Source organism: Thamnophis sirtalis, unplaced genomic scaffold (assembly GCF_051295495.1).
Source record: "Thamnophis sirtalis isolate CommonGarterSnake01/CBP01778 unplaced genomic scaffold, rThaSir2_p1.2 scaffold_4, whole genome shotgun sequence".
Classification (NCBI taxonomy): Eukaryota; Metazoa; Chordata; class Lepidosauria; order Squamata; family Natricidae; genus Thamnophis; species Thamnophis sirtalis.
Window position 1 is genome coordinate 134480972 of NW_028261384.1, and position 23301 is coordinate 134504272.

At 40.6% G+C, this 23301-nt stretch overlaps 1 non-coding gene across 1 annotated transcript; it reads left to right on the forward strand.

Moving 5' to 3' along the window:
- The first annotated feature begins 969 nt into the window (after positions 1 to 969).
- On the forward strand, positions 970 to 1077 carry LOC148046735 (U6 spliceosomal RNA). Its single transcript, XR_015696535.1, has one exon. It is a non-coding gene; the product is annotated as a U6 spliceosomal RNA (small nuclear RNA).
- Positions 1078 to 23301: the final 22224 nt, after the last annotated feature.

A 23301-nucleotide genomic window follows, 5' to 3' on the forward strand; every position in this document is an offset into this window, starting at 1 on the left:
AAAACTGTTGGAGCATTCACAACTTCTGGTGGCAATTTGACTTTGAGTCTTTGAACTGAGGAGCAGGTGATCGATCTTCATCATAGCATTAGAATACTCCATGGATCAGTAGAATATTTTTAGAATTTAAAACAGAAACACATATAAATTGGGGAAAATAGAAGCCACAAGAGATATTCTGTTTTTGAACTGAAGGTGAAGGGAACCTCTGCATTTGCAGTTACAAGGAATCAGTAATGGTTCATAGAGCTCACAATATGGAGTTGGGAGTTGTGTGTGACAGTCAACAGGGAATGGACTGGAATGGATTGTGTGATACCAGTAAATCAGTTTATGCAGAATACATAAGAGTTCTTTGCCATCTCCAGAGACAACTGCCTCTGTATCTGCAAGGGGACGTTAGAAGGAGGCGCAAAATACATAATATCACTGAAATAAAAGTCTGTGGTTCAAGCTGTGAACTTGACTGCTTGTCCAGCTGCTTCCTGTAGAGTTAAAATAGTTTTTTGAAGGGAAAAAAATGGTCCTTTGAGAATTTCATTCCCCAAGAGTTCTCAAAACTTCTTCTACATCAACCTTCAATATGTATAGCAAAAATTTCTCCTATCTCTTTTTAAAAAAAAAAAAACATTTTTATTGAATGCTTTAATCTTTAAAAACAGTAAAGAAGACACAACAAGAAAACAAAACAAAACATAGAACATATATAACAATATACAGTAATTTTAAAGCTTTCTATATTTGCTTTCCTGCTTCACTTTTATAGTTCTCCCTTCTGCATTGCCTTCCTATAGCTTTAACCTTGTCCTGTAATGTAGCAAACATAGTATTAACACTTATAATAATATTCATCACCATATATTTCTATTCCCTATTTTCTGATTTCTAGCTACTTATACATTTTATTCCATACTTGACCAAATTCCGATTCTTCTCTTTCTTTTAGTTCTATTGTCATTTTATCCATTTCTGCACATTCGAGGGAGCACATATACTAAAATTGGAATGATACAGAGAAGATTAGCGTGGCCCCAACACAAGGATGACACACAAATTCATGAAGCATTCCATATATTTTTTTTAAAAAAAAGTTCCTCATATCCTATTTACTTATGTCATGTATGCTTGGTGGATGAACAAAATATTTTTTTTTTGCTTCTTTGACTTTAGGCAGTTATATTATTAAAACTAAAATCATACACATGTACAGTTAATCCATGAAAGGGAGCTTTGCCATCTCCAGAGAATAATCCAAGTAAACCTCTGGAGCTGCAAAGGGACATCCAAGGGAAGCAGAAAGCATTCAATATATTTGACCATGAGTGAAATGAAATCTTTGGTTTCAATCGTGAACTTGATTGCTCCAATAGCTGCTTAATGTTTGAATGTTTATGTTTATTTCATTTATATGCTGCCCTTTCCCCCCGAAGGGGGACTCAATGACTTAATATGGAATTAAAGTATTTTTTGAAAGATGAAAAAGAATGGTCCTTTGAGAATACCATTTCCCAAGAGTTGTTAAAACTTCTTGTCTGTAAAACTTTCATTTTTTCTACTGATGATCTGCAGGAGCCACTAATGTTCAATTTGTTGATTGATTCTCATCATTTATGACCCAGTTTGTGTTTGCTGAAACACGTGAAGAACTATTGTAGGAACTGGATATGTCTTGTCTAATGAAGAGAAGGACTAGGAATGACATGATAGAAGTGTTCCAATAGCTAAGTGGCTGCCACAAAGCACAAGGAATCAACTTTCAATCAAGGGTTGAATGAATCAAAGAAGAGGGAGTCAAGCTATGGAACATTATTTGAAAGTCACACATGTTAGGTCTGTTCAAAAAACCTGAATGCATTCAGGAGCTCTTTTATCCCAATCAATATGTAAATGAGGTCATCATTTCCCCTTTAAAGGAGCTGCATTGGATTCCCTTTTCAGGCTCCACCCACCAGTACAAAGTGTGTGCACTTTCCCAAATTCTCTACTATCAGTTTCTCTTCATTCCTTAGTGGGAGCAAAAATGATCCTGTGGCTAAACTTTGTGTCCTTACTAGCAGTCTTGAGAGGTCATTCTATCTTCTCTATTCAGCTTTTCTGATTTTAATTATCTATAATGGAAAGTTCACTAACACAGCTTTCTTTTCAGGTGTCCAATCTGAGGTTCAGTTGGTGGAGTTTGGAGGGGATGTGAGAAGATCTGGATAGTCCCTCCGTCTCTCCTGCCAAGCCTCTGGATTCAACTTTGGTGGCTACAGTACGGACTGGATGAGACAGGCTCCTAGAAAAGGCCTTGAATGGGTGGCATGGATAGGTAATGTTGGAGGAGAAATCTACTACTTTGACAAAGTCAAGAGCCGCTTCACCACCTCCAGGGACAATGCCAAAAGCCAGCTGTATCTGGAAATGAGCAGTCTCAAAACTGAAGACACCGCAGTCTATTACTGTGCTAGACACACAGTGAGAGGAAGGGAATCTGAAGCCAGACAAGAACCTTTCCTCTCTAAGAGCAGATCTCCAAGTGGATTCCGTTGCAGAAAGTTGCATTTGAGTATTTCAACGGAGGAGCAGCTGATCGATCTACCTCATAGCAGTTGAATATCCATGGAACAGTAGAATACTTTAAGAGACCCACATAAATGAAGGAAAATAGAAGCCCAAAGAGATATTCTCTTCTGGAATTCAAGTTGAAAAGAACCCTCTGCATTTACAGTTGCAAGGAATCAGTAATCATTCACAGAGCTCAAAAATACCGAGTTGGGAGTTGGGTGTGACAGTCAACAGGGAATGGACTAGAATGGACTGCATGATGCCAGTAAATAATTCTATTTCAGCATCCACAAAAGGGTTCTTGGCCATCTCCAGAGACAAATCGAAATGCCTTCTGTATCTGCAAAGGGACGTCAGAAGGAGGCGCAAAACACATAATATTTTTGACTATGACTGAAATAAAATCTGTGGTTTCGGCTGCTCGTCCAGCTACTTCCTGGAGAATTAAAATAGTTTCTTGAAGGAAAAAATAATAATAGTCCTTTGAGAATTTCATGCCCCCAAGAGTTCTCAAAACTTCTTCCATGTCAAGCTTCAATGTGTATCATAAAAAAATAATAATCCTCATATCTCATTTACTTATGTCATGTATGCTTGGTGGATGAACAAAATGAAAGTTTATTGTCTTTGCTTCTCTGACTTTAGGCAGTTATAGTACTAAAACCAGAATCATACACATGTACAGTTATTCCTCGAGTTCCCGCTGCAATTTCACTTCATCAATCATGATGGTCATAAAGTGGGACATCACATAATAGGCCCCAAATTGACTACCTTTATTGTAATGAACATGGAAGTCATTAAGGGAGACATTTCTTTGCTATCAGGCAATTTTTCCATAATCGGGAAGCCAAACCTGATTTCCAGATATAAAGCCTGTCATAGTCCTCTCAGCATGAGGTTCTTCCAATGTCTTTTGAAAAACAGACTAGGAAAAAGATGTTGAGACTTTTGAAAAAGTCCAGAGAAAAGCAACAAATAGGATGAAAGGCAAAGTGACTAAAACATATGAAGAATAGTCCAAAGAACCTCTAAGTGAATACACTAAGGGGCTTTTTTATCCCATGATTTATGTAAATCAGGGCACCATTTCCCCTTTAAAAGAACTGCAATGGTTTCCCTTTTCAGGCTACACCCACCAGTACAAAGTTTGGGCAAAGTTCATTAGAGGGAGCAAAAATGATCCTGTGGTTAAACCTAGTGTCCTTACTAGCAGTCTTGAGAGGTAATTCTAGCCCCTATACTCAGCTTTTTTCCAATTTTAATTCTTGCATACTGGAAAGTTTACTGACACAACTTTCATTTCAGGTGTCCAATCTGATGTTCAGTTGGTGGAGTCTGGGGGGGGATGTGAGAAGACCTGGGGAGTCCCTCCGTCTCTCCTGCCAAGCCTCTGGATACAGTTTTGATGGCTACAGCATGGTCTGGGTGAGACAGGCTCCTGGAAAAGGACTGGAATGGATAACCTACATAAGATATGATGCCGGTGCTACTTCCTACTCAGACAAAGTCAAGGGCCGCTTCACCATCTCCAGGGACAATGCCAAAAGCCAGCTGTATCTGCAAATGAACAGCCTCAAAACTGAAGACACAGGAGTCTATTACTGTGCGAGAGACACAATGAGAGGAAGTGAATCTGAGGCTAAGCAAAAACCTTCTCCTCCCCTGAGCAGCTTTCCAAAGTGATTCAGTCACAGGAAGTTGCATGTGAAGCACTAGATAAATCTTAATAGCTGGTGGTGGACCTTCAAAGCTAGATCCAGTTCTGTTACTATTTACTACTCAGACCAAGTGAAGGGGCGCTTTGCCATCTCCAAGGACAATGCCAAAAACCAGCTGTATCTGCAAATGAACAGCCTAAAACCAGAGGACTTGGCAGTCTGTTACTATGCAGCACCAAGAAACTCCAGTTATCTTTTGGAAGTGGGGAAAAAAACTCTTTTAGATGGTCAAATGCAATCCGCACCCAATGGGAATGAACAAAGGATGACTGTTGAACAAGAGACAATATCAATATCTCAAGACCTAAATTGGACACCTAACATCAAAAAGGTCATCAGAAAAGAATGTTCTTTCTGCACCAACTCAGAAAGCTGAAACTGCCCCAGGAGCTGCTGATTCAGTTCTGCAGAGGAATTATTGAGTCTGTCATCTGCACCTCTATAACTCTCAGGTTGGGTTCTGCAACCCAACAAGAGAGACAAAGACTTCAACGCATGATTAGAACAGCAGAAAAAACAATTGCTGCCAACCTGCCTTCCATTGAGGACCTGTACACTGCACGAAAGAGGGCTGCAAAAATATTTATGTCGCATCCTGGACACAAATTGTTGTGGAAGGAAAGAAGGAAGGAAGGAAGGAAGGAAGGAAGGAAGGAAGGAAGGAAGGAAGGAAGGAAGGAAGGAAGGAAGGAAGGAAGGAAATCTCTTAATTTGATGTAGTTAGGAGACGAAGTTCTCTCATCAACTCATTTTTGAGAAGTGATGGAATTATTGAAGTCTTTGTTTTACTTACTATGAAGTAAAAGTGCCCTTTGTTCCTCTCTTAGGAAGTTTCTCCTTAATTCCAAGTTCCTTCTCTCCAGAATTAGTTTCTGTCCATAGTTTCTCGTCTCGCCTTCTAGTGCTTTGGAAAATAAGTTGAGCCCCTCTTCTTTGGGGTAGCCCCTCAAATACTGGAATACTGCTATAAAGTCCTCCCTCCAAGGAAAGGACTGGAGTGGGTTGAACATATAAACAAAGCTGGAGATGGGAGCATCCAACATATCCATGCAGAGAAGTAGAGCAGAACCACTTTCATTTTCTCTGCTGGTGATCTGCAGAAGCCACAAATATTGAAGGAGTTGAGTGATACTGATCAGTTCTGACACATTTTCAGTTTGCTGAAACAGATGAACAAAGGTTTATTTATTTATTTATTTTCCCACAGGAAAACCAGAACAAATAATGTCTGTCATCACTTTTCTTAGGAATGGAGCATTATTTGAAAGTCACACATATTAGCTCTGTCCAAAAAAACCCCTCTAAGTGAATGAACTCAGAAGCTCTTTTTATCCCAAGCAATATGTAAATCAGGGCCCAATTTCCCCTTTAAAGGGGCTGCACGGTTTCTCTTTTCAGGCTATACCCACCAACACAAAGTTTCTGCACTTTCCCAAATTCTCCACTGTCAGTTCTCCTCCATTCCTTAGAGGGAGAAGAAATGATTCTGTGGATAAACTTAGTGTCTTTATTTGCAGTCCTCAGAGGTAATTCTATCCTCTATCAGTTTTTTTTTTTTTCATTTCAATTCTTACATACAAGCAAATTTGCTGAAACTCCTTTCATTTTAGGTGGCCAATGTGAGGGCGTTTTGGTGGATTCTGGAGGGGATGTGAGAAGACCTGGAGAATCATTGCATCTCTCCTGCCAAGGCTCTGGATTCACCTTCAGCAACTCTTATATGGACTGGGTGAGACAGGCTCCTGGAAAAGGCCTGGAATGGGTGGCATACATAAGCTTCCATTCTGCTACAATTTACTATTCTGACAAAGTGAAGGGACGCTTCACCATCTCCAGGGAAAATGCAAAAAGGCAGCTGTATCTGCAAATGAACAATCTGAAACCAGAGGACATGGGAGTCTATTACTGTGCAAGAGCCACAGTGAATGGAAGTGAATCTAAAACCAGACAATAGATTGTATGATGCGAGTAAAAACAGTCTATCCATGAAAGGGTTATTTGCCATCTCCGGAGACAAATCCAGCTGCCTTCTGTATCTGCAAAGGGACTGAAGGATGCACAAAAAACCTAATATTTTTGACCGTGACTGAATTAAAATCTGCACTTTCGGCTGTGAACTTGACTGCTTCTCCAGTTGCTTCCTGGAGAATTAAAACAGTTTCTTGAAGGAAAAATAATAATAATGGTCTTTTGAGAATTTAATTCCCCAAGAGTTCTCAAAACCTTTTCAATGTCATCCTTCAATGTGTATAGCAAACAAACAAACAGGAAATCCCTTATATGCTATTTACTTACTTCATCCTTTATATCCCATTCATTTATTACATGCATGCTGGTTGATGAACAAAATGAAAGGTTACTTGTGTTGCATCTTTGACTTTAGGCAGTTATAGTACTAAATCCAGAATTATATAATATGTGCAAGGGGTCCTTGAGTTACGACTGTAGTTGAGCTCAGTCAAGCTCCCCAGGCTCAAGTCTCTGGAAGTGAAATTAAAGTTGCTCTCTGTACTCCATCTGCTTATCACTAGAGGGCAGTCTTCTCTGTAAAATCACACTGAATGTTATTTTCCTCAGTTTATATAAAGATAGATAGATAGATAGATAGATAGATAGATAGATAGATAGATAGATAGATAGATAGATAGATAGATAGATAGATAGATAGATAGATAGAGATAGATAGATAGATAGAGATAGATAGATAGATAGATAGATAGATAGATAGACAGACAGACAGACAGACAGACAGACAGACAGACAGACAGACAGACAGACAGATAACAAGAAATGAATGAGAGAGAAAGAGAGAGAGAGAGAGAGGCAGGCAGGCAGGCAGGCAGGCAGACAGACAGACAGACAGACAGGCAACAAGTTTGAATGAGTGAGTGAGTGAGTGAGTGGGTGAGTGAGTGAGTGAGTAATTGAGAGATAGATAGATAGAGAGATAGATAGAGAGAGAGAGAGAGAGAGAGAGAGAGAGAGAGATATTCCTTAAATAAATTGGGCAGTTCTCTTTGCAAACCAAAGAAGAATTCCCTCTATCTTTCCTTTCTTAAATATTGTTCAAACTAAATTGGTTTTAGGACTTTAAATCTGTTTCTCATTCTATCAGGATTCCTGCCTTGCTACAATGTGATTTTTAACTTGTCTCTTACAAGATATTGAGAATGAAAGATGGATGGATACTGAGAATGAAAGATGGATGGATTGGTATGTTGATGGCTGTTGATCAATGGGTCTAACATGACCTATTAAACAGGTGCTCCTTAACAATAGCCTTATTTTAAATTCTTCAAGAAAAGACCATAGAGGACATTAATATAAAAATATTATGTATTCACGATAAGGTGTGAAATACATTCTAGTACTTGGGGGTTTAAAAAAATGAGTAGAAAGCAGTGTTCTGAGGAGACAATGAACATTAAACCACATTAAATGGAAGTTTCATTTCAGAAGTTCATTGAACCATATTCAGAAAAAGGACACACTGGTCTTTAAAAAGATGGGAACCTATCCTATAAATTACATTAATAGATATGAGGAACATAACCTTTATATAGCCATTCAGGTTTTCCAAAAACTCTTGGTGGTATTATAAGCCAAACCCAGTTCTCTTTTATCCCGAAGTGTATGTAAATACAGGCCTAACCTTCCCCTTTATATGACATCATCTCCCACCCTTCTCAACCTGTAGCTGGAGAGCAAAAGTCAGTTTGACTGGAACTTCTCCACTCTGAAAGGAAAATGATATTTTTGCTCCAACTAGTCTCCCTTTTAGCAATCATCAAAGGTAACAGTTCTTCCATTCAGAGATGGAAGCTAAAAGCCTCCAAGAGGCTTGATGTGAAGGGACTTTAGCATGCTGGATAGTTAAAATGTACATTTCAATATTTCCTTCCTAGATGTCCAAATGGAAGTCCAGCTAGTGGAGTCTGGAGGGGAAGTGAGAAGACCTGGGGAGTCCCTCCGTCTCTCCTGCCAAGCCTCTGGATTCACCTTCAGCAGCTACTATATGCACTGGGTGAGGCAGGCTCCAGGGAAAGGACTGGAGTGGGTTGCCTGGATAAATACTGGTGGGAGCTCAAAATCATATCATGATTCTGTGGAAGGCCGTTTCACCGTATTTAGGCGAGATGCCTCCAGCATGCTTTATCTCCAAATGAACAGCCTGAAACAAGAGGACACTGCTGTGTATTACTGTGCTAGAGGCGCACAGTGAGAGGAAGCTATGGTGAAGCCTGTAAAAACCCTCATGTTTCATGGCTGCCATCCAAGTTAAATCAGCTTCCATGCTCTGAATCAAAAAAAAAAAAAGGAAGTTAGCTCTCCATTCAGAAAAGTACAGTGGAGACTCTTGCATTTTCTCTACTGGTGATCTGGAGAAGCCACTTACGTTGAAGTTGTTGAGTCATATTTATCATTCCTGACCCAGTTTGTGTTTGCTAAACCCCATGAAGAACTGTTTTATTAACTGAGTATGTCTTGTCTAATGGAGAGAAGGACCAGGAATGACATGATACAAGATTGTTCCAATAATAGCAATAGCAGTTAGACTTATATACCACTTCATAAGGCTTTCAGCCCTCTCTAAGCAGTTTACAGAGTCAGCATATTGCCCCCAACAACAATCCGGGTCCTCATTTTACCCACCTTGGAAGGATGGGAGGCTGAGTCAACCCTGAGCCAGTGAGATTTGAACAGCCGAACTGTAGAACTGCAGTCAGCTAAAGTAGCCTGCAGTGCTGCATTTAACCACTGCGCCACCTCGGCTCTCACTAAGGGGCTGCCACAAAGCATAAGGAATCAACCTTCAATCAAGGGTTGAATGAATCAAGGATGAGGGAGTCAAGCTGGGACTCCACAAATATTGAAGTTGAGAGATGGTGATCACTTCTGACCCAGTTTACATATGCTGAAACATATGGAGGAATGTTAATTGCTTTCTCACAGGAAAACCAGAACAAAAAAGGTCTGGCATCACTTTTCTTAGGAATGGAGCATTATTTGAAAGTCACACATGTTAGGTCTGTCCAGAAAACCTGTACTAAGGGGCTCTAAACCCCTTACCAGACGACACAGCTGGGGATTACTATGTTGGATGGTTTCCCTTTTCAGGCAACACCCACCAACCGTATGTTTGTGCACTTTCCAAAATTCTCTACAATCGGTTCCCCTCCAATCATTAGAGGGAGCAGAAATGATCCTGTGGCCAAACTTGGTGTCCTTCCTAGCTTTTCTAAGAGGTAATTTTATCCTCTATTCTCAGTTTTTTTTTTTAATTTAAATTCTTGTGCATCAGAATGTTCACTGTTATTAATATTAGTATAATTGATATTAAAGTAATGCATATTGTTGTAAATACTTGGATTATTGCTTCCTAAAATGATTTGTACCCAGACAACGCGCTGTTCAATAGAAGTTGGAAATTTTTATATGCTGTAAAATAAAGTAAAAACTTATTACAAAAAAAAAAGAAAAAAGAAAAGAAAGTTCACTGAAGCAACAATCATTTTAGGTGTCCAATATGATGTAATAAGTTATTTTCTCTTTAGTCCAAGCATTGACTTCTGCAAGAAGGGCGTGGCACAAGCAGTCTCTTTTATAGTCTGGAGAAGAGCCTAATGACCATCAGCTGAGCATAATTACCTCCTGTAATTATGTAGTTGTTCTTGACCCCAAGTAGCTCTTCCACGGTGTGCATCCCAGAACAACTCACTGTTGGTTTCTGGATCACTCTCTCTTGTCTCCTCCCCACTGGCCCAAGGCTCAGGCATCACCTGGTGGCCCAGCAGTCTCTCTGCGCCCTGCTCAGAGTCAGAACCCTGTCCAGGGTCCTCCATATCTTCCAGGGCCGACTCATAGGGCCCCTCGCTGTCAGAATCTGGTGTCAGCTCCAATGGCTCCTGCTGGGCCACAACAGATCAGTATAATATTTTAAGACTTAAAAAAAGGGGGAGACCCATATAAATTAGGGAAAATAGAAGCCCAAAGAGATGTTGTTCTCTTGAATTGAAGGTGAAGGGAACCTCTGCATTTTCAGTCACAAGGAATCCATAATTGTTCATGGTGCTCACACTACTGAGTGGCAAGTCAGGTGCAACAGGCAACAGGGAATGAAGTAGCATGGATTGTATGATGCCATTAAACAAGTCTATGCAGAATCCAGGAAAGGGTTCTTTGCCATCTCCAGATTCAAATCTGACTGCCTTTGATATCTGCAAAGGGATATCACAAGGGGACACAACACACCTAATATTTTTGACCATGACAGAAATAAAATCTGTGGTTTCAGCTGTGAACCTGACTGCTTCTCCGGCTGTTACTGGGGAATAAAAATAGTTTATTGAAGGGGGGAAAAAAGAATGGTTTTTTGAGAATTTCCTTTCCCCAAAGTTCTCAAAACTTTTTCGATGTCAACCTTCAGTATGTATCTCAAAAATATTTCTCATATCCCATGTGTTTATTTCACGTATGGTGGTCAATGAACAAAATGAAAGATTATTGTTTCTTAATATTTTGGCAGTCAGAGTATTAAAAAAAGAATCGTATGACATATAGGGCTGATCCTCAAGTTACAACTATGATTGAGCCTGGTAAATCATAAAGCGGTTCATCAGATGATCTCCCCCAAATTTACTCTCTTTATGGCAGTGAACACAGCAGCCATTAAGCGAGCACGTTGTTTTCTATCAGTCAACTTTATTTTCACAGGAAAACAAGGACAAAGAATTTCTGGCATCACTTTTCTTAAGAATGGAGCATTATTTGAACATCACACATGTTAGGTCTGCCCAAAAGTCTTTATGTGAATCCATTCAGAAGCTCTTTTTATCCCAAGCAATATGTAAATCAGGACACCATTTCCCCTTTAAAAGAACTGCAATGGTTTCCCTTTTCAGGCTGTACCCACCAACACAAAGTTTGTGCATTCTCCCAAATTCTCTACTGTCAGATCCCCTCCCTACATTAGAGGGAGCAGAAATGATCCTGTGGTGTCCTTGCTAGCAGTTCTCAGAGATATTTCTATGCTCTACACTGAGCTTTTCCCATTTTAATTCTTACATACAAGAAAGTTTGCTGAAGCTCCTTTCATTTTAGGTGTCCAATCTGAGGGCCTGTTGGGGGATTCTGGAGGGGATGTGAGAAGACGTGGAGAGTTCCTCCGTCTCTCCTGCCAAGCCTCTGGATTCACCTTCAGCAGTTATAACATGGTCTGGGTGAGACAGGCTCCTGGAAAAGGCCTGGAATGGGTGGAATACATAAGCTTCCATTCTGCTAATATTTACTACTCAGACAAAGTCAAGAGACACTTCACCATCTCCAGGGACAACGCAAAAAGGCAGCTGTATCTGCAAATGAACAATCTGAAACCAGAGGACACAGGAGTCTATTACTGTGCAAGAGCCACAGTGAATGGAAGTGAATCCAAAACCAGACAATGGATTGTATGATGCTAGTAAAAACAGTCTATCCATGAAAGGGTTATTTGCCATCTCCGGAGACAAACCCAGCTGCCTTTTGTATCTGCAGAGGGACGTCTCAAGGATGCACAAAAGACCTAATATTTTTGACTGTGAGTGAAATAAAATCTGTTTTTTCAGGTGTGGACTTGACTGCTTCTTCAGCTGCTTCCTGGAGAATTAAAACAGTTTCTTGAAGGAAAAATAATAATAATGGTCTTTTGAGAATTTAATTCCCCAAGACTTCTCAACACCTTTTCAATGTCATGCTTCAATGTGTATAGCAAACAAACAAACAGAAAATCCCTTATATGCTATTTACTGATTTCATTCCTTATATCCTATTCATTTCATTCATGTATGCTGGTTGATGAACAAAATAAAAGGTTACTTGTGCTGCATCTTTGACTTTAGGCAGTTATAGTACTAAATCCAGAATTATATAATATGTGCAAGGGGTCCTTGAGTTATGACAGTAGTTGAGCTCAATCAAGCTCCCCAGGCTCATGTCTCTGGAAGTGAAATTAAACTTTCTATCTGTACTCCATCTGCTTATCACTAGAGGGCAGTCTTCTCTGTAAAATCACACTGAATGTTAATTTCCTCAGTTTATATAAAGATAGATAGATAGATAGATAGATAGATAGATAGATAGATAGATAGATAGATAGATAGATAGATAGATGATTGATAGATAGATAGATAGATAGATAGATAGATAGATGATGGGTGGGTGGGTGGGTGGGTGGGTGGGTGGGTGGATGGATGGATGGATGGATGGATGGATAGATAGATAGATAGATAGATAGATAGATAGATAGATAGATAGATAGATAGATAAGGAGTGAGAGTGAGAGAGACTCAGAGAGAGAGGGGGGAGAGGTAGAAGGAGTGAGTGAGTCATAGATAGATAGATATTCCTTAAAAAAATGAGAAATTCTCTTTTCAAATCCAAGAAGAATTCCCTCTATCTTTCCTTTATTAAAGATTGTCCAAACTAAATTGGTTTTAGGACTTTAAATCTGTTTCTCATTCTACCAGGATTCCTGCTTGACCACAATATGATTTTTGACTTGTAAAGGTTCTTCCATTCAGAGATGGAAACTAACAGGCTCCCAAGTACAAGGAATCAATCTTCAATCAAGGGTTGAATGAATCAAAGAAGAGGGAGTCCATCTATGACTCCACAAATATTGAAGTTGAGGGATTGTGATCATTTCTGACCCAGTTTATATTTGCTGAAACATGTGAAGAAATGCTTATTTTTTTCTCACAGGGAAACAATGATAAGTCATATTTGGCATCACTTATCTTAGGAATGGAGCATTATTTGAAAGTCACACATGTTAGGTCTGTCCAAAGAACCTCTAAAAGAATGCACCAAGGGGCTCTTTTATCCCAAGCATTATGTAAATCAGGGCACCATTTCCCCTTTAAAAGAACTGCAATGGTTTCTTTTTTCAGTTTAAACCAACCATTACAAAGTTTGTGCAAAGTTCATTAGAGGGAGCCAAAATGATCCTGTGGCTAAACTTAGTCTCCTTACTAGCAGTCTTGAGAGGTAATTCTATCCTCTGTGTTCAGCTTTTTCGATTTTAATTCTTGCATACTGGAAAGTTCACTGACACAACTTTCATTTCAGGTGTCCAATCTGATGTTCAGTTGGTGGAGTCTGGAGGGGATGTGAGAAGACCTGGGGAGTCCCTCCGTCTCTCCTGCCAAGCCTCTGGATTCACTTTCAGTGACTATTACATGGATTGGGTGAGACAGGCTCCTGGAAAAGGCCTGGATTGGGTAGCCGCCACAAGCTACACTTCTGATACTACTTACTACTCAGACAAAGTCAAGGGCCGCTTCACCATCTCCAGGGACAATGCCAAAAGCCAGCTGTATCTGCAAATGAACAGCCTCAAAACTGAAGACACAGGAGTCTATTACTGTTTGAGAGACACAGTGAGAGGAAGTGAATCTGATGCTAAGCAAAAACCTCCTCCTCCTTTGAGCAGCTTTCCAAAATAATTCAGTCACAGGGAGTTGAATGTGAAGCACTAGATAAATCTTCATAGCTGGTTGTGGACCTTCAAAGCTGATTTTCAAAGAAGCTGTGTTTAACCTGGTTTGCACTTTGGTGGTGGTGTGGGAGGAAATCGTGAGGCTGTGGAATAAACTAGGTAGCTCTTAAACAGTTAAATTTCATTTACAGGAAGAAACATGGATTGAAGTCCTAGAGATCTTCCTTTGTATATTGTAGAGTTGAGTCGAGTCGAATAGAATAGAATAGAATAGAACAAAATATACAGAGTTGGAAGGGACCTTGGAGGTCTTCTAGTCCTACCCCCTGCTTAGGCAAGAAACCCTACACCACTTCAGACAAACGGTTATCCAACATCATCTTAAAAACTGTTGGAGCATTCACAACTTCTGGTGGCAATTTGACTTTGAGTCTTTGAACTGAGGAGCAGGTGATCAATCTTCATCATAGCAGTAGAATATTCCATGGATCAGTAGAATTTTTTTTTTTAAAATAGGGGAACCCTTATAAATTAGTGAAAATAGAAGCCCAAAGAGATATTCTGTTTTTGAATTGAAGTTGAAGGGAACCTCTGCATTTGCAGTTACAAGGAATCAATATTGGTTCATAGAGCTCACAATACGGAGTTGGGAGTTGTGTGTGACAGTCAAAAGGGAATGGACTAGAATGGATTGTGTGATGCCAGTAAATAAGTCTATGGAGAATCCATAAAGAGTTCTTTGCCATCTCCAAAGAGAAATCGAAATGCCTTCTGTATCTGCACAGGGATGTCAGAAGGAGGTGAAAAACATCTAATATTTTTGTCCATCACCGAAATAAAATCTGTCGATCAAGCTGTGAACTTGACTGCTTCTCCAGCTGCTTCCTGGAGAAATAAAATAATTTCTTGAAGGAAAAAAAAATGGTCCTTTGAGAGTTTCATTCCACAAGAGTTCTTAAAACTTCTTCTACTCAACCTTCAATATGAATAGCAAAAAATTCCTCCTATCTCTTTTTTTAAAATCATTTTATTGAATGTTTTAATATTTAAAAACAGTAAAGAAGAGACAAAAATAAAAAAAAACCACATAAAATACATACAAATATACAGTAATTTTACAGCTTTCTATATTGGCTTTCCTGCTTCGCTTTTATAGTTGTCCCATCTGCATTGCCTTCCTATTGCTTTAACCGTTTCCTGTAATGTAGCAAAAGTAGTATTAACATTTACAATAATATTCTTTATTTCTATCACCATATATTTATATTCCTTATTTTCTGTTTGGGCTTCTGATTTCTAGCCACTTATACATTTTATTCCATACTTGACCAAAGTCCAATTCTTCTCTTTCTATTAGTTCTATTGTCATTTTATCCATTTCTGCACATTCGAGGGAGAACAAGGGTCAAGTGGGCTTGCTGTTAACGTACCTGCCTCCCAACAGCGTTGCAGCAGCCCTCCCCTCGCTCCTCGAGTCGGTAGCCGAGCTGGCAATTGAGTTTCCCAGGCTTATGGTTCTGGGGGATTTCAATTTGCCTTCACTCGGTGAACACTCTGATGGAGCGCAGGAGTTCATGGCTTCCATGACAGCCATGGGCTTGACCCAAGTAATTCGGGGCCCGACTCACTCGGCGGGTCACATGTTCGACCTCGTATTTCTCTTGGAGCAGTTGAGTTGTGATCTTGGTTTGAGGGGTAGTGAGATCTTACCCCTGTCATGGTCGGACCACTACCTACTGAGGCTTGACTTTCGGAGACCAAACCCTTACTGTAGGGAGGAGGAACCGATTAGGTGGTTCCACCCCAGGCGACTTATGGACACTTTGGGCTTTCAGAGGGAGCTTGGAGTTATTCCTGACACCCTCGTCCGCAGTCCGGCGGAGACTCTGGTTGCTGCCTGGAACTCAGCAGCGACAGAGGCTCTTAAATGGATTGCACCTTTACGGCCGATCCGAGGCAGTGGATCCAGGAGGGCCCTTTGGTTTACTGAGGAACTCCGGGAGATGAAGCGCCGAAAGAGACACCTAGAGCAACGATGGAGATCCAGTAAGTCCGAGTCAGACCGAGCACTTTTAACATCTAGCATCAGAGCTTACCTCCGGGCAATCAGGATGACTAAAAGAACACACATTGCCTCTCTGATTGCTTACGCTGAGTCGCACCCAGCCGCCTTGTTCAGGATAACCCATTCCCTCCTAAATAGGAGGGATACGAGCGATCCTTTGCAAGGCAGAGCTGAGGATTACGTCCAATTCCTCGCGGATAAAGTTGCTCGGCTTCGGGCGGACCTGGACTCCAATTGCGCAGAACCAGCTGAGGCACCAAGGGATAATCTGGCAGGACATCACTAGATTGATTTTCAAGCTGTTACCCCTGAGGACGTGGACAAGGCCATGGGAGCTGTAAGTACCTCCACATGTGTACTGGACCCGTGCCCCTCCTGGCTGATTGCTAACAGCAGGGAGGTGACACGGGGCTGGATCCAGGCGGTTATTACCGCCTCCCTTCGGGAGGGGTTCTTTCCCCCCGCTCAAAAGGCGGCGGTGGTGAGACCCCTTCTGAAGAAGCCATCTTTGGATCCAGCCATTTTAAACAACTATCGTCCAGTCTCCAACCTCCCCTTTGTGGGGAAGGTTGTTGAGAAGGTGGTAGCTTTTCAGCTCCGGCGGTCCTTGGAGGAAACCAATTATCTAGATCCCTTCCAGTCGGGATTTAGGCTTGGCTACAGCATGGAAACCGCTTTGGTCGCATTGATCAATGATCTCTGGAGAGCCAGGGATGGAGGTTATGCCTCCATCCTAGTGCTCCTTGACCTCTCAGCGGCTTTGTGTGTGTGACAGGGAGTGGGCTAGAATGGACTGCATGATGCCAGTAAATAAGTCTATTTCAGAATCCAGGAAAGGGTTCTTTGCCATCTCCAGAGAGATGGAAAACGAAATGCCTTCTGTATCTGCAAAGGGACGTCAGAAGGAGGCGCAAAACACATAATATTTAAGACTATGACTAAAATAAAATCTGTGGTTTCAGTTGCTCGTCCAGCTACTTCCTGGAGAATTAAAAAAGTTTCTTGAAGGAAAAAATAATAATAGACCTTTGAGAATTTCATCCCCCAAGAGTTCTCAAAACTTCATCCATGTCAAGCTTCAATGTGTATTACAGCTGCTTAATGTTAAATTAAAAGATGAAAAAGAATGGTCCTTTGTGAATACCATTTATCAAAGAGTTGTTAAAACTTCTTGTCTGTCAAGCTTTCATTTTCTCTACTGGTGATCTGCAGAAGCCAAAAATATTGAAGTTGTTGAGTGATTCTCATCATTTATGACCCAGTTTGTGTTTGCTGAAACACATGAAGAACTATTGTAGGAACTGGGTATGTCTTGTCTAATGAAGAGAAGGACTAGGAATGACATGATAGAAGTGTTCCAATAGCTAAGTGGCTGCCAGAAAGCACAAGGAATCAACCTTCAATCAAGGGTTGAATGAATCAAAGAAGAGGGAGTCAAGCTATGGAACATTATTTGAAAGTCACACATGTTAGGTCTGAGTGAATGCATTCAGGGGCTCTTTTATCCCAATCAATATGTAAATGAGGTCATCATTTCCCCTTTAAAGGAGCTGCATTGGTTTCCCATTTCAGGCTACACCCACCAGTGCAAAGTGTGGGCACTTTCCCAAATTCTCTACTATCAGTTTCTTTTCATTCATTAGTGGGAGCAAAAATGATCCTGTGGCTAAACTTAGTGTCCTTACTAGCAGTCTTGAGAGGTAATTCTATCCTCTGTATTCAGCTCTTCCGATTTTAATTATCTATATTGGAAAGTTCGCGAACACAACTTTCTTATGTTTGTTTATGTTTATTAGAATTTGTAGGCCGCCCTTTTCCCTGAGGGGACTCAGGGCGGCTCACATAAACTGGGAAGGGGGGGAATACAAACAACAAGATAGAGACATATAATAAAATGGTAAGCAACATATATTCATCATTCGGGAGGGGTAACTATCCTTGTCCCCAGGCCTGACGGGCGAGCCAGTTCTTCAAGGCTATGCGGAAGGCTTGGACGGTGGAGAGGGTACGAATCTCTACAGGGAGCTCGTTCCAAAGGGCCGGGGCTACTGCTGAGAAGGCCCTCCTCCTTGTGGTTGCCAGCCGACACTGGCTGGCCGATGGGATACGGAGGAGGCCTAATCTATGGGATCTTATCGGTCGCAGGGATGTAATCTTTTTAGGTGTCCAATCTGAGGTTCAGTTGGTGGAGTCTATAGGGGATGTGAGAAGACGTGGAGAATCCCTCCGTCTCTCCGGCCAAGCCTCTGGATTTAACTTTGTTGGCTAGAGCATGGACTGGGTGAGACAGGCTCAAGGGAAAGGACTAGAATGGGTGGCCTACATAAGATATGATGCCAGTACTATTTACTACTGAGACGAAGTCAAGGGACGCTTCACCATCTCCTGGGACAATGCCAAAAGCCAGCTGTATCTGCAAATGAGCAACCTCAAAACTGAAGACTCAGCAGTCTATTACTGTGCTAGACACACAGTGAGAGGAAGGGAATCTGAAGCCAGACAAGAACCTTTCCTCTCTAAGAGCAGATCTCCAAGTGGATTCAGTTGCAGAAGGTTGCATTTGAGTATTTCAACGGAGGAGCAGCTGATCGATCTACATCATAGCAGTTGAATATCCATGGAACAGTAGAATACTTTAAGAGACCCATATGAATGAAGGAAAATAGAAGCCCAAAGAGATATTCTCTTCTGGAATTCAAGTTGAAAAGAACCCTCTGCATTTACAGTTGCAAGGAATCAGTAATCATTCATAGAGCTCACAATACTGAGTTGTGAGTTGTGTGTGACAGGGAATGGGCTAGAATGAATTGCATGATGCCAGTAAATAAGTCTATTTCAGAATCCATGAAAGGGTTCTTTGCCATCTCCAGAGACAAATCTAAATGCCTTTTGTATCTGCAAAGGGACGTCAGAAGGAGGCGCAAAACACATAATATTTTTGACTATGACTGAAATAAAATCTGTGGTTTCAGCTGCTCGTCCAGCTACTTCCTGGAGAATTAAAAGAGTTTCTTGAAGGAAAAAATAATAATAGTCCTTTGAGAATTTCATGTCCCAAGAATTCTCAAAACTTCTTCCATGTCAAGCTTCAATGTGCATCATAAAAACAAAATCCTCATATCTCATTTACTTATGTCATGTATGCTTGGTGGATGAACAAAATGAAAGTTTATTGTTTTTGCTTCACTGACTTTAGGCAGTTATAGTATTAAAACCAGAATCATACACATGTACAGTTATTCCTCGAGTTGCCACTGCAATTTCACTTCATCAATCATGATAGTCATAAAGTGGTACATCACATAATAGGCCCCAAATTTGCTACCTTTATAGCAATGAACATGGCAGTCATTAAGGGAGACATTTCTTTGCTATCGGGCATTTTTTCCATAATTGGGAAGCCAAACCTGATTTCCAGATATAAAGCCTGTCATAGTCCTCTCAGCATGAGGTTCTTCCAATGTCTTTTGAAAAACAGACTAGGAAAAAGATGTTGAGACTTTTGAAAAAGTACAAAGAGCAACTAAGAGGATGAAAGGCAAAGAGACTAAAACATATGAAGAATGGTCCAAAGAACCTCTAAATGAATGCACCAAGGGGCTTTTTTATCCCAAGCATTATGTAAATCAGGGCACCATTTCCCCTTTAAAAAAACTGCAATGGTTTCCCTTTTCAGTCTACACCCAGCAGTACAAAGTTTGGGCAAAGTTCATTAGAGGGAGCAAAAATGAGCCTGTGGCTAAACTTAGTGTCCTTACTAGCAGTCTTGAGAGGTAATTCTATCCTCTGTGTTCAGCTTTTTCATTTTTAATTCTTGTATACTGGAAAGTTCACTGACGCAACTTTCATTTCAGGTGTCCAATCTGACGTTCAGTTGGTGGAGTCTGGGGGGGATGTGAGAAGACCTGGGGAGTCCCTCCGTCTCTCCTGCCAAGGTTCTGGATACAGCTTTGGTGACTACAACATGGACTGGGTGAGACAGGCTCCAGGGAAAGGACTGGAATGGATAGCCTACATAAGATATGATGCCGGTTTTACTTCCTACTCAGACAAAGTCAAGGGCCGCTTCACCATCTCCAGGGACAATGCCAAAAGCCAGCTGTATCTGCAAATGAACAGCCTCAAAACTGAAGACACAGCAGTCTATTACTGTGCTAGACACACAGTGAAAGGAAGTGAATCTGAGGCTAAGCAAAAACCTTCTCCTCCCCTGAGCAGCTTTCCAAAGTGATTCAGTCACAGGAAGTTGCATGTGAAGCACTAGATAAATCTTCATAGCTGGTGGTGGAACTTCAAAGCTAGATCCAATTCTGTTACTATTTACTACTCAGACCAAGTGAAGGGGCGCTTTGCCATCTCCAAGGACAATGCCAAAAACCAGCTGTATCTGCAAATGAACAGCCTCAAACCAGAGGACTTGGCAGTCTGTTACTATGCAGCACCAAGAAACTCCAGTTATCTTTTGGCAGTGGGGAAAAAAACTCTTTTAGATGGTCAAATGCAATCCACACCCAATGGGAATGAACAAAGGATGACTGTTGAACAAGAGACAATATCAATATCTCAAGACCTAAATTGGACACCTAACATCAAAAATGTCATCAGAAAAGAATGTTCTTTCTGCACCAACTCAGAAAGCTGAAACTGCCCCAGGAGCTGCTGATTCAGTTCTGCAGAGGAATTATTGAGTCTGTCATCTGCACCTCTATAACTCTCAGGTTGGGTTCTGCAACCCAACAAGAGAGACAAAGACTTCAACGCATGATTAGAACAGCAGAAAAAACAATTGCTGCCAACCTGCCTTCCATTGAGGACCTGTACACTGCACGAAAGAGGGCTGCAAAAATATTTATGTCGCATCCTTGACACAAATTGTTGTGGAAGGAAAGAAGGAAGGAAGGAAGGAAGGAAGGAAGGAAGGAAGGAAGGAAGGAAGGAAGGAAGGAAGGAAGGAAGGAAGGAAATCTCTTAGTTTGATGTAGTTAAGAGACTAAGTTATCTCATCGACTCATTTTTGAGAAGTGATGGAATTATTCAAGTCTTTGTTTTACTTACTATGAAGTAAAGGTGCCCTTTCTTCCTCTCTTAGGAAGTTTCTCCTTAATTCCAAGTTGCTTCTCTCCAGAATTAGTTTCTGTCCATAGTTTCTCGTCTTGCCTTCTAGTGCTTTGGAAAATAAGTTGAGCCCCTCTTCTTTGGGGTAGCCCCTCAAATACTGGAATGCGACTATAATGTCCTCCCTCCAATGAAAGGACTGGAGTGGGTTGAACAGATAAACAAAGCTGGAGATGGGAGCATCCAACATATCCATGCAGAGAAGTAGAGCAGAACCACTTTCATTTTCTCTGCTGGTGATCTGCAGAAGCCACAAATATTGAAGGAGTTGAGTGATACTGATCAGTTCTGACACATTTTGCTGTTTACTGAAACAGATGAACAAATGTTTCTTGTTTTTTTTTTTTCTACAGGAAAACCAGAACAAATAATGTCTGTCCTCACTTTTCTTAGGAATGGAGCATTATTTGAAAGTCACACATATTAGCTCTGTCCCCCCCCATCCCCCCCCCGCAAAAAAACCCCTCTAAGTGAATGAACTCAGAAGCTCTTTTTATCCCAAGCAATATGTAAATCAGGGCCCAATTTCCCCTTTAAAGGAGCTGCACGGTTTCTCTTTTCAGGCTATACCCACCAACACAAAGTTTCTGCACTTTCCCAAATTCTCCACTGTCAGTTATCCTCCATTCCTTAGAAGGAGAAGAAATGATTCTGTGGATAAACTTAGTGTCTTTATTTGCAGTCCTCAGAGGTAAGTCTATCCTCTATCAGTTTTTTTTTTTCATTTCAATTCTTACATACAAGAAAATTTGCTGAAACTCCTTTCATTTTAGGTGATCAATCTGAAGGGCTTTTGGTGGATTCTGGAGGGGATGTGAGAAGACCTGGAGAATCATTGCATCTCTCATGCCAAGGCTCTAGATTCACCTTCAGCTACTCTTATATGGTCTGGGTGAGACAGGCTCCTGGAAAAGGCCTGGAATGGGTGGCATACAGAAGCTTCAATTCTGCTAATATTTACTACTCTGACAAAGTGAAGGGACGCTTCACCATCTCCAGGGACAACGCAAAAAGCCAGCTGTATCTGCAAATGAACAATCTGAAACCAGAGGACATGGGAGTCTATTACTGTGCAAGAGCCACAGTGAATGGAAGTGAATCTAAAACCAGATAATGAATTGTATGATGCTAGTAAAAGCAGTCTATCCATGAAAGGGTTATTTGCCATCTCCGGAGACAAATCCAACTGCCTTCTGTATCTGCAAAGGGACGTCTGAAGGATGCACAAAAGACCTAATATTTTTGACCGTGACTGAAATAAAATCTGCGCTTTCAGCTGTGGATTTGACTCCTTCTCCAGTTGCTTCCTGTAGAATGAAAACAGTTTCTTGAAGGAAAAATAATAATAATAATAATGGCCTTTTGCGAATTCAATTCCCCAAGAGTTCTCAACACCTTTTCAATGTCATCCTTCAATATTTATACCAAACAAACAAACAGAAAATCCCTTATATGCTATTTACTTACTTCATTCCTTATATCCTATTCATTTCATTCATGTATGCTGGTTGAGGAACAAAATGAAAGGTTATTGATGTTGCAAATTTGACTTTATGCAGTTATAGTACTAAATCCAGAATTATATAATATGCACAAGGGGTCCTTGAGTTACAACTGTAGTTGAGCTCAATCAAGCTCCCCAGACTCATGTCTCTGGAAGTGAAATTAAAGTTGCTCTCTGTACTCCATCTGCTTATCACTAGAGGGCAGTCTTGTCTGTAAAATCCCATTGAATGTTATTTTCCTCAGTTTATAAAAAGATAGATGATAGATAGATAGATAGATAGATAGATAGATAGACAGACAGACAGACAGACAGACAGACAGACAGACAGACAGACAAGAAGCAAATGAGAGAGGGGGGGCAGGCAGGCAGACAGACAGACAGACAGACAGATAGGCAACAAGGAGCGAGCGAGTGAGTGAGCGATTAGATAGATAGATAGATAGATAGATAGATAGATAGATAGATAGATAGATAGATAGATAGATAGATAGATAGATGATAGATAGATATTCCTTAAATAAATTGGGCAGTTCTCTGGATCTAACATGACCTATTAACCAGGTGCTCCTTAACAATAGCTTTATTTTAAATTCTTCGAGAAAAGACCATAGAGGACATTAATATAAAAATATTATGTATTCATGATAAGGTGTGAAATACATTCTAGTACTTGGGAGTTAAAAAAAAATGAGTAGAAAGCAGTGTTCTGAGGAGACAATGAACATTAAACCACATTGAATGGAAGTTTCATTTCAGAAGTTCATTGAACCATATTCAGAAAAAGGACACACTGGTCTTTAAAAAGATCGGAACCTATCATATAAATTACATTAATAGATATGAGGAGCACAACCTTTATATAGCCATTCAG